Here is a 12,243-nt window from a genome sequence, read left to right as displayed (position 1 = left end):
GGGGGCAATGCTCCGCGCTCCACAGTAATTGCACACGTGATTATTAACTTCATCAAAAGCAATAGCACACTTTAGGCACTCCAACAAGGGACAGCTATATCTGCCACAGCCGTTCAAGTGGCCGGAGGATGTGGGCTTTGTTTAGACGGGGCTGCAGTACAATAAAATGGCGCTCAAAAAGGTAGGCTACAGTGTCAAAGTACAAAATATAAAAACAATGTTCATCTGGTCAGGCGTGTACACTAATAAAAGGTGGTAGGAAAAGGAGGACAACATGAAGGGCGAGGGCTGCAGGAAACATAAGAGGGGCACTTAGCTGTAAGAGGGGTGCGTCGTGACTACACCCCTCTACATTCCAACGATGCTTCCCCTCCAAGAAAGCCGTGTCGTGCAGTTCCTCTGGCCGTCAGACTGCTGTATGGTGGGTCTGGATACCGTGCGCCATCGGGAGTTTCACTACTCGTATTCGTAGCTCTGCCCGTCTCACAAGCGTCCCGTCAACCTCTGGTTTGGCTTCTCTTGCCCGGGACTGCGTTTGTTCCTGCGTCAGGTCTGCTTCACCGCACCTTGGCCAGCACCCTCCCCACTTCGACATCGAGGATCCCCCTGGTTCTCCACCACGTCTGCCTTCTCTCCTCCTCTCACCTCCACGGCTGCCTTTAAAAGGAGGGAGAAAGACGCCAGCCCCCTGCCAAAGCTCCGCTCTGCTAATCACCCCCAGCTGTTTCCAATTTGGATCCCCTTTCCCCGCATCATTCAGGTAGCCACGTCACTCAATCCACTCATGTCTCCTCCCCTTGAAGTTAATTTACAGGGACAAAGCATTTAAAAACTGGCCTGTGACACCCCCCCACACTTAATGGTTCTAGTCTCTTAGAACCCTGTCCACCAGTCGCTCAACACACACAGGCAGACACTACTCACACTCTGTATCTAGCAGGAGGGTTCCCCTGGTTCAGCCGCTGGTATCGGCGGGGTTGGGGTTCAGGCTCATGATTTTGCATCCCTGTGCCTTGTTATGCAGGGCCCAAAACATGACAAACAAAAGTCCACATCCCTGTACCTTGTTATGCAGGGCCCAAAACATGACAAACAAAAGTCCACATCCCTGTACCTTGTTATGCAGGGCCCAAAACATGACAAACAAACAAAAGTCCACATCCCTGTGCCTTGTTATGCAGGCCCCAAAACATGACAAACAAAAGTCCACATCCCTGTACCTTGTTATGCAGGGCCACAAACATGACAACAAAAGTTCACATCCCTGTACCTTGTTATGCAGGCCCCAAAACATGACAAACAAAAGTCCACATCCCTGTACCTTGTTATGCAGGGCCACAAACATGACAACAAAAGTTCACATCCCTGTACCTTGTTATGCAGGGCCACAAACATGACAACAAAAGTTCACATCCCTGTACCTTGTTATGCAGGGCCACAACCATGACAAACAAAAGTTCACATCCCTGTACCTTGTTATGCAGGGAACAAATATGACAAACAATAAAGTCCATGATAAACTGGTCTCTAAGCAATATGCATGGGCATCCCCTGAGATTTCCACTCTCCCAATTCAATACTAGACTGCTCATCACTAAATTTTTGGGAGCCAAGGGGCCCCCATGATAAATGGCATCATCATTTCTGCCTGGCCTGGACCCTGTGATCCTTCTCCTGGCATGTCAGATGGCTAAGGAGGCTCAACCCACGTATACAAAATCCTGCCGACAACGCCAAATGTGACCAGTGGCCAACAGGTGTTACAACCACGAGCTACATGTATACAAGTGGGGAGCCAACCAGAACCATCAGACAGGACACCAGGAGCTGGATACACAATAATCTTTATTACAAAATAGGAAAATGTTAGAAACCCCAGCCCACAGTCCAGGTGTAGTAGGTCCCACAGTGTCCTCTGTCCGCTCCGTTCGTGTTCCGAACACCTCCAAGGAAGCTACGGGGGAATAATGAGACAAGTCACTTGACTGGGCAGAGGCCCAGGCTCCCGAGGGAGATGGCAAAACCAGCTAGTGGTCAGAATTTGTCCAGAACAATGGCCAAAAAAGGAAGGAAACCACTGCAAAATATCACTGCAAATTCACACGTGATTTAAGAACCTCTTGGGTATTTAGCTTTATGCTATGGAAAGTTGAAGGGGGCAATGCTCCGCGCTCCACAGTAATTGCACACGTGATTATTAACTTCATCAAAAGCAATAGCACACTTTAGGCACTCCAACAAGGGACAGCTATATCTGCCACAGCCGTTCAAGTGGCCGGAGGATGTGGGCTTTGTTTAGACGGGGCTGCAGTACAATAAAATGGCGCTCAAAAAGGTAGGCTACAGTGTCAAAGTACAAAATATAAAAACAATGTTCATCTGGTCAGGCGTGTACACTAATAAAAGGTGGTAGGAAAAGGAGGACAACATGAAGGGCGAGGGCTGCAGGAAACATAAGAGGGGCACTTAGCTGTAAGAGGGGTGCGTCGTGACTACACCCCTCTACATTCCAACGATGCTTCCCCTCCAAGAAAGCCGTGTCGTGCAGTTCCTCTGGCCGTCAGACTGCTGTATGGTGGGTCTGGATACCGTGCGCCATCGGGAGTTTCACTACTCGTATTCGTAGCTCTGCCCGTCTCACAAGCGTCCCGTCAACCTCTGGTTTGGCTTCTCTTGCCCGGGACTGCGTTTGTTCCTGCGTCAGGTCTGCTTCACCGCACCTTGGCCAGCACCCTCCCCACTTCGACATCGAGGATCCCCCTGGTTCTCCACCACGTCTGCCTTCTCTCCTCCTCTCACCTCCACGGCTGCCTTTAAAAGGAGGGAGAAAGACGCCAGCCCCCTGCCAAAGCTCCGCTCTGCTAATCACCCCCAGCTGTTTCCAATTTGGATCCCCTTTCCCCGCATCATTCAGGTAGCCACGTCACTCAATCCACTCATGTCTCCTCCCCTTGAAGTTAATTTACAGGGACAAAGCATTTAAAAACTGGCCTGTGACATATACGCCTGCCAGCTGGTGGGCGCAGGCCTTGAGGACCCGCCCGGGGATGCCGTCCGGGCCGGCCGCCTTGCGAGGGTTGATACGCAGGAACGACCGGCGCACCTCCTCCTCAGTGATGGTGAGAGGGCGGTCTGGGTCTGTGGGGGGGGTTGGTGGTTAGGTGGGGATGGGAGGGGGTGCTGAGGGGTGGGGGGGAGGGGGGGGGGGAGGTGGGGGGGGAGAGGTGGCGGGGAGAGGAGGGCAGTGGGGGGGGGGGGAGGAGGAGGGGGGGGGGGGGTGGGGGGCGGAGGGGGGGAGTGGTGGTGGTGGGGGGGGGGAGAGGAGGGGAGGGGTGGTGGGGGGAGAGAGGTGGCAGGGGGGGAGGAGAGGAGGTGGCAGGGGGGGAGGAGAGGAGGTGGCAGGGGGGGGAGAAGAGGAGGGGAGGGGTGGTGTGGGGAGAGAGGTGGCAGGGGGGGGAGGAGAGGAGGTGGCAGGGGGGGGGAGGAGAGGAGGGGGGGGGGATGGGGGAGGAGAGGAGGAGGGAGGGGGGGTGGTGGGGGGGTGATGGGGGGGAGGAGAGGAGGAGAGGGGTGGGAGAGGAGGAGAGGGGTGGGAGAGGAGGGGGGGAGGAGGGGAGGCGCTCTGGCAGAGGGGTCGAACCTGGCGTAGAACGCGTTGAGTTCGTCTGGCAGGGTGGGTGACTCGTTGTTGTTTTGCTGTTTTACCCCTTTGAAGTCAGTGGCAGCATGGAGTCCTCTCCACAGGTGTCTGGGGTTGTTGGAGTCCAGTTTTGCCTCCAGCTGCCTTCCATATTCTCTCCGCGCTTTTTTTATTGTAGCTCGGAGGGCGTATTTCGTCTGCTTGTATTGTTCTGGGGTCCCGGACTTGAAGGCGGTGGTCCGGGCGTGGAGTGCAGCCCGGACATCACAGTTAATCCAGGGTTTCTGGTTTGGCATTATTTTGGTTATTTTTTGAGGGATTATGTCCTCTGTGCATTTTTGTATGAAGCCTGTTACCGTGTCTGCATAATCGTCCAGGTCTCCTGCAGCCTTGAACTCTTCCCATGCTGTTTGGTCGAAACAGTCTCTCAGGATGTCCTCTGATTGGTCTGACCAGCAGTGGGCGGTTCGGAAGGCCGGGGGGTGTCGCTTGAGCTGTTGTTGATACCTGGGAACGAGCAGGATGGAGGCGTGATCCGATCTGCCGAACGGGAGTCGGGGTGTAGCCTTGTAACAGTGTTTGATGTTCGTGTAGCACTGGTCCAGTGTGCGTTCTCCCCTTGTGTGGAAGTTGATGTGCTGATGGAGTGAAGGCAAGTGTTTCCTCAGGTTGACTCTATTGAAGTCGCCTGCCAGGATCATTGCTGTTTCCGGTTGTTTGAGCTCCTGTGCGCTGATCGCGCGGTGGAGTTCCTTGACTGCGTTTGTTGCGTTGGCTTGGGGGGGGATATAAACTGCAGCGAGGGTGACTGACGTGAATTCCCTCGGACTATGATACGGTACACATTGGAGCATAACGTATTCCAAGTCCGCTGTGCAGTGCGTTTCAATGTTAGTGATATTCGCACACCAGTTCTTGTTTATCATCAAACACACGCCGCCGCCCCTCGCTTTCCCGGAGCGCTCCTTGTCTCTATCAGTCCTGTGTATACTGAAGCCGGGGATTGTAATCGTATGATCCGCAGTGTCGGCTGAGAGCCAGGTTTCAGTCAAACACAGGACGTTACACCTCGCTATGTCCGTTTGGAATTGTGCCCTTGCTCTTAATTCACATATTTTATTCTCCAATGATTGGACATTAGCCAGGAGTATGCTGGGCAGTGGTGGTTTATACGCTCGCCTTCTCTGCCGTGCGAGGAGACCCCCTCGTCTTCCTCTCCTCTGTCGTTTGAGTTCAGGGAATCCAGAGAGGTCGGGAGCGGTCCAATTTTGTTTGGGATTTTTTTGCGCATTTCTGATGTTTATCAGCGCGCCCCTGTTGTACCTGCGTACGGTGCTGATGCCGTCGTTGTTATCGTTGTTATAGTTGATGTTGTCGTTGTCCTCCATCTTGCTGGCCCAGTCCCTTTGAGGGGGGGAGACGCAGTGGGAACAATGGAACGTTAGACCGGCGGTAATCCACAGTAGTCCACGCTGTTGTTGTGTTCTCTTTTTGCCAAAAAAAGTGCACTTACGCTACTATGTACACTGTATAAAGACACTGATATATACACTAGTTATTTACAAAGCGAATAGAAGCAAAGAAATTATAAACAAAACGAAATTACTCTAAAAAAAGACCTATTCCCTACGAAGTTCACAGAGCTCCACAGCTGTTCGCCTCTCTCTCCAGGCGCCCACTCTCCAACATTGTGCTCACATTTGTGCTCACGGCGCATGATGGTGTGAGTTCCTAGTGTTAAAAACAGTGTTAGCCCGAAGGACCCCACCCAGCCAGAAAACTAGAGACTGTCTCACAAAGCTACACCAAAACACACAGTTTTAATTTTACATTATGACTATTTTGGGTCTCACCACGTGGCGGGTAGACCCCTGAGTGTCACTCGGAGTCGCCAAACGTAAAATCTAGTTGCCATTGGCGCTTGGCGGGTGTTAATTTCGGGCCGTGCTAGCATCATTGAACTCATTAACATTATGAAGTAACGGTGACAACTTACAAGCTTAGGTTAACTGTCTTATATTGATGCTCTTCCTTAATGTGCGTATGTGTGTATTTCAGCCATACCTCCAGACCTCCCGCAACTGTTGGTATCTATAGAAGAGGTTCCCCCTGAGCAGCAGGAGTGGAGCTCTAGTGTGGACCAGGAGGACCCAGAGCCCCCACACATTACAGAGGAACAGGAGGGACTCTGGACCAGTCAGGAGGGAGAGCAGCTTCAGCAGGACCCAGAGCCCCCACATATTAAAGAGGAACAGGAGGACCTCTGGACCAGTCAGGAGGGAGAGCAGCTCCAAGGGCCGGAGGAGGCCCATATCACCCAGTTCCCATTCACTCCTGTCCCTGTGAAGAGTGAAGATGATGAAGAGAAACCTCAGTCATCACAACTTAATCAAAGCAAAACTGAGGAGAACAGAGAGGCAGAGCCTCTAGCCAGCTGCTCAACTGAACAGATGGAAACAAAAGCTGATGCAGAGGACTGTGAAGTATCAGAACCAGCCAGGAACTTCGATCCAGCTAGTGATTTACAACCAACTAGTGATGGCAAGACTTCAGAATCTTCTGACCCTGAGACTGAAGACAGTGATGATGATTGGATGGAAACTAGTGAAGCTCAGTCAGGTTTAGAATCACAGAGAAACAGTGAAGTTATTGGGAAAAAACACAGTTGCTCAGTTTGTGGTAAAAGATTTGGTCGTAAATCACACTTGACAACACACATGATAGTCCACACAGACGAGAAACCATTTCTTTGTTCAGTCTGTGGAAAAAGTTTTGGTCGTAAAGAACATTTGACGACACACACGATAGTCCACACAGGAGAGAAACTATTTAAATGCTCAGTCTGTGGTAACGGTTTTCGTCGTAAAGGAGACTTAAACAGACACATGATAGTCCACACAGGTGAGAAACAATTTAAATGTTCAGTCTGTGGTAAAGGTTTTGGTGAAAAGGGACACTTGAACAAACACATGATAATCCACACAGGAGAGAAAACATTTAATTGCTCAGTTTGCCGTAATGCTTTTGGTCGTAAAGGAACCTTGAAGAGACACATGAGAGTCCACACAGGATAGGTCACTTAATATTGGGCTGGACAATAATTTTTCCCTATCTGTAGTCAGCAGCAGCGGCCCCCCGCTCATGAAATATGCCTTCCGCTGCTGAATTACACTGTAAGAAAAATAATTTCTCTCTATGATATAATAAGGATATGAGCCGCTGTGTCAGAAAATATGCTATTTACAGGATGTAAATACACGCATTACACATGCCCCGTAGTCCTCGTTTCCAGGTCGCAACTCAAAGCATATTAACGTTTTAGTGCATGCATATCAAAGCAACCTAATCAGGGTGAGTTAAAAATCATAATTAAAGCTGGAAATAAGGTCCAGGATGCTACCCTTGAAAAAATTTAGTTTAGGAAACTACAAGCTATGCAGAAAAAGTAGTTCAAACTACTTTTTTAAAGCATTCAATTGACAATGTACATGTGTGATATGAAATAAAATCTAATAGCCTATGAAAAAGTAACATGCCAGCAAAAAATATGCCTCTCAATCATTCTCTCAATTGAGTTTATTGCAACAGTTGACACCCAATATATTTCAATGTTATATTTTTGTTGTTGTAAACAAACCTGTGTTCTGTTTTATCAGACAAATAAACAGTAAAGATTTGAGCATGTCTTAATAAGTGATGAGGAAGATCTGGTTGCAAAAATATCAAAGAAATCACATAAACTTAGCCTACCATGTAAAAGCTTTAATAACACTATGACCTTGATCTAATTATTGTAGTAAAATGATGGCTGTGCATGATCAATAAGTGATATCAGCATAGCAAGCATTCATTGTTTAAATACATAGTTGGCTATTTATTCTTAGCCTATTAGTAATACACAGTATTGGATTGACTGTATCTCCTAGCCTACTACATTGGTCCCCAAACTGTGGTCAGTGGTCTGTGGGGTTCCGCCTGGTGGTAGGCTATGCCAGAGATTTTTTTTATTTATTTTTAACAGGCATCAGTTTTACATAGGCCTACACATTAACCCTGAGGAGTTAGCTTGGTCCGATTTTCGGAAATATCGCAATATTCGGGAAATAGGCTATCACAATTTTGATTTAAAGGAGTGTAGTTATAGTATAACTACACTCCTTGTACCCCGTAGTTACACTATAAGTACAGTGTGGTACCCCGTAATTAGCCTATAAGTACAGAATTGGTCCCCTGCTTTAGAATACAGCCCACGACCCCGTAGTTACCCTGTAAGTACAGTGTGGTAGCCCGTAATTAGCCTATAAGTACAAAATTGGTCCCCTGCTTTAGAATACAGCCCACGACCCCGTAGTTACCCTGTAAGTACAGTGTGGTACCCCGTAGTTATACTATAAGTACAGATCTTGTTACCCTCTAGTTAAAGTATAAATTCACTCCTTGTACCCCGTAGTTATAGTATAACCACTCCTTGTGTGGACCGAGTGGTTCCAAGTTAAAGTTCTGTTGTCGTGACAGCGCCACCTAGAGGGATCAAGGAGCCTAGGACTCCTGGTTTGTGTTTGAAATACCACAGAGGAGGAGGGAGGGGGAGAATGTTCTGCAGCTCTACTCTGCGCTCGAGAGTAAAAAGCAGAGGTGCACTACACTTTTTGACAAGAATCACGAAAAAGGGAGAAACGAAAATTAAAAAGGGACTTCATGGCGGTGTATATGACAAGTTGGACAAGGGAATAACATGGACAAATCTCCCATTGTGATTACATGAGCGTGTTGAGAGCGGGGGGTTTGTCCTGACTATTGTCAGGACAAACCTATACATACGATACATACATGGGAGTCAATGGAGTCAATTTCTAGTTCGCCACTGAATGACCAAAGCAAATTGATATAACTTTCAACCATTTTGAGCAACGCTGTTTCCATACAGGCCACCAGCGTTGGCTAGTTGTTGATATTTATAAAGATTTTGTAGCTCTCATATAACTTATTTTTTAGGCGGTGATCAAACTGTCATGGTAGCCATATACAACATGACGTGCTACAGAAGAAAGTGCTCCTTACACATTCAAGTCTTTCACAGTCTGCTGTTGGATCAGGTCTGCTACATACCTGTAGGCTCCTTACACATTCAAGTCTTTCACAGTCTGCTGTTGGATCAGGTCTGCTACATACCTGTAGGCTCCTTACACATTCAAGTCTTTCACAGTCTGCTGTTGGATCAGGTCTGCTACATACCTGTAGGCTCCCGGGACAAACAACAGCAACTGCAGGGGAAAGCCGGGAGAGATACAGGAAGAACAAGATGGGAGGAGGAGACAGATATGGTTATACCACAATTAAAAGCATTGGCCTGGCCTTAACAAGAAGTGACTCCTCAATGCTGTGAGCACTCTGAGTCTCGGTCAAGTTGCTTGTGTGCAAGGCATGTGCCATGCTTGGCTGGGTATATGTGACAGTTTGTGTGATACTCACCACCCCAGGGATCAAGACATTAATGTGGGGCTGATCCTCTAGTCTCTCCACCTGTGGCACAGAGGGACCAGGCATTGCGTCCTCTATCCTGGGAATGTCCTCTGTGGAGGTAGAGGGCTCAGAGCCGGGGTCTCCTGTGGGAGTCCCAGAGGCCGCGCCTCTATGACCTGTGACTCGGGTTAGTTGTCCCGAAGCTCCACTCCATGTCGCTGCTGGGTGTATCAGGCATCTTGGCATCTATCAGATGCAACACAGAGAGGCACAGGAAATCATTCCTGCCTGTGGCCATTGTACTCTTTAACGCCTCACTTAGAAGAGCACCTCGGAGACACTCAGTCTTCCTCAGACTCTCTGAGACTGAGTCAGCCGGTTAACTGTGCCTTAGCTAAGCCACATGTAATGTGCAAGTTGCTTAATATAATTCCAGTGTGCAATAACTGCAATTTGACACGTACTGTACATTCTACTTTATTATACTTTATTTTATTCTACTTACTCTACTTTATTCTAGTTTACTCTATTGCATTTTACTGCATTTTACTTTATTGTATTGACTGTTTATGTTTAGGGAGATATTGTGTGATACTGTGTTATGCTATAGCCACTTCTTAACATGCAGTGGAATCCGTATTATAACCCGCTCCTAGCCGGTTGGCCTGCATGTTAAACAACAATTAGCTGGCCTACGCGCACTCCCGCGAGTCCGTATCATATTCATCTCGGTCCCCGGTGTAGGATCCGCATTAGCGCAAAAGCGGCTGCTGTTTAACTCTGGCAGCTCATGATCCAGATCATCTAGCTGTTATGTGTGAGTGGGAGCGTGGTGGCACTTTACAAACCATTAATGTCCCATCATTATTTTCATGAATGGACGTAGCGTTAGTTACGTGGCTGGATTATTTGGAAGAGAGCCAATTTAGGTGAGTAAACAACTAAAAATTGAATCCCCCATGTGCCAGTTTAAAAATGCAACAAGAGAGATGATAGCCTACTAGAGTTGCACGATCTTGACCTCAGTCAGATCGTCAATTGCCACCCTTTGACATCGCCAATACATGATGACATCGCGCAAGCACATGGCTATATATTATAATGGATGTTAACGTCCATATTAATTAGCTTCAGCTGCGCTCTTGCTGTAGGCAACTTTGCTAACTTAGCATCGATGCTAGCGGGACTTACCCAGCTATCGTCATTGCCTGCTTTTACTGCCGCTTGCTGGTAATAATCCCATCATTCCCATGTCAGAAAAAGTCTCCAGATTTGTCGCTAACGTTAGTCTCTTCTGAGAAGTTTTCTCGAGTTGGATGCAGCCAAGTCTATTGTGTGAGGCAGCCATTTGAGGCAGGCAGTGTTGTGTGACTGTGCGTCCACACTGCGGAGAGGAGAGGAGCTGACTGACTGACAGCCTATATCGAGACATAGGCCTAGCCTAACTTTTGTGGGGAGAAATAAATTTAAAACTAGTCAGATATGACTTGAATGCCACTTGTAAAATAAATCACCCACAGTGATTGACGACGGTGCGACCACTATTTTGACTGCGCTCATTTTTGGCACAATGCCACCCTTCGTTATTGCCTGAATGGTTGGAATGGACCTTCTGTTAAAACGGCATATTTTGGAATGGAGTTTGGTTAAAGATTCGCTAAAGCTGTTTCCTATCACATTTCTTGTTATCGATACATGCTACCGCACCCCCCCCCCCCCCTCCCCCCCGCCCACTGGCAGAAAAAACGTCTCATATCCAGTTGTTTCTAAACAAAGACCCCTCATGTTTAAAAAGGTAAAACCGGAAAATCTCCTGCTCTGGATAGCCAGACATGATCCAGACTTCATGTTTAAAAGCCACTTATGTGTATTATGTGGATATTCATGCCTGAGTGCGAGCAGCTGTAACGATTTCCCCCCGGGGATCATTAAAGTCTTTCTGATTCTGATCTGATTCTGATTGGCGCAGGAGTTGGAGGCTGTGGGCCACAGTGGGCGAAGACGGAAAGCAAAAAAGAAAACAGACACATTGATGTTTGATTTGTTGCTTCCACTGCTGCTCCTACGACGAACAGTAATTTTCAGCCATGCCACATTGCCACAATATGCCATCGGCTGAAAACAACCCATATGTATACAGTGAGTCTTCTATATTTTATGTGACTTTACCGCACAGGCTGCGGCGACCAACTCGGCGCAGTCAGCGCCGGCGATTTCGCTCGAGCATAATTTGCGCTTTACAAGTCTTTCTGTGACTGTGACTTTTTCAGCATGTGGCTACTGCCTTTGGTTAAACGGCTACAGTAATCAATTACCAGTCAGGAGTCATACAATCCAGTACTAGAACTCAAAATCCTAAAGCTCTCACACAGTGGTCCCTATTTATTGTGCCCTCATATTAAAACATACTCAAGCCATGCAATCATAGTATGCAGAATGAAGAATCCTAAAACAGGACTGTCAGGTACCAGAGTCACAGGCTCCTCATTGGAGATGATGATGCACTCCTCATCAGAGTCATCAGAAAGGGTGATGAGCTCGCCTCCTCCTTCAGCCATTGTAGCGGTAGCTGAAATCAAAAGTCAGACCGTCAAGGAGAGGATCATAATAAAAAAATTAAAAATTAAAATAAAAAAAAATCCACCTTCAGTCAGTCAGCCTTCTCAACTATAGCCGCACATGAATGGAATGTTATACCAGCCCATATCAGATAACTTACCACCTACAGGTCTTTTTCCAGAGCATTAAGGACATGGTTACTAAGTCACCAAATCTGCCCGCATTAGTTTAGGAAACCATTCTGTGTGCCCCATTGTGTTATGCTGCACATGTCTGCATGTCCTCATATGGTGCTGCTGTCTCCTGTCGCTTGTCCCTACAGTAACTATGTCTGCGGTGCTGCTGTAATGTTGTCTTGCTGTTTGTACTGTATCTACCTTACTGCATGTCTATTATTATTATTGTAAACTTGTCTTTTGTTTTTAGGATGCCATCTTTACACCTGGCCAGGGACTACAGATGTAAACTAGCCCCCGGGCTAACTCTGGCATATTTATGGTGTTTGTTAACACACACTGTTTATTAATATGCACTGTCCCTGTGAAATAAATAAATAAAATGAAAAAAAAAACGAAAAAAAC

This window comes from Poromitra crassiceps, assembly GCF_964638095.1.
Source record: "Poromitra crassiceps genome assembly, chromosome: 1".
NCBI classification, from domain to species: domain Eukaryota; kingdom Metazoa; phylum Chordata; class Actinopteri; order Beryciformes; family Melamphaidae; genus Poromitra; species Poromitra crassiceps.
The sequence above is the reverse complement of the archived record's forward strand: the minus strand, read 5'-3'. Positions refer to the sequence as shown.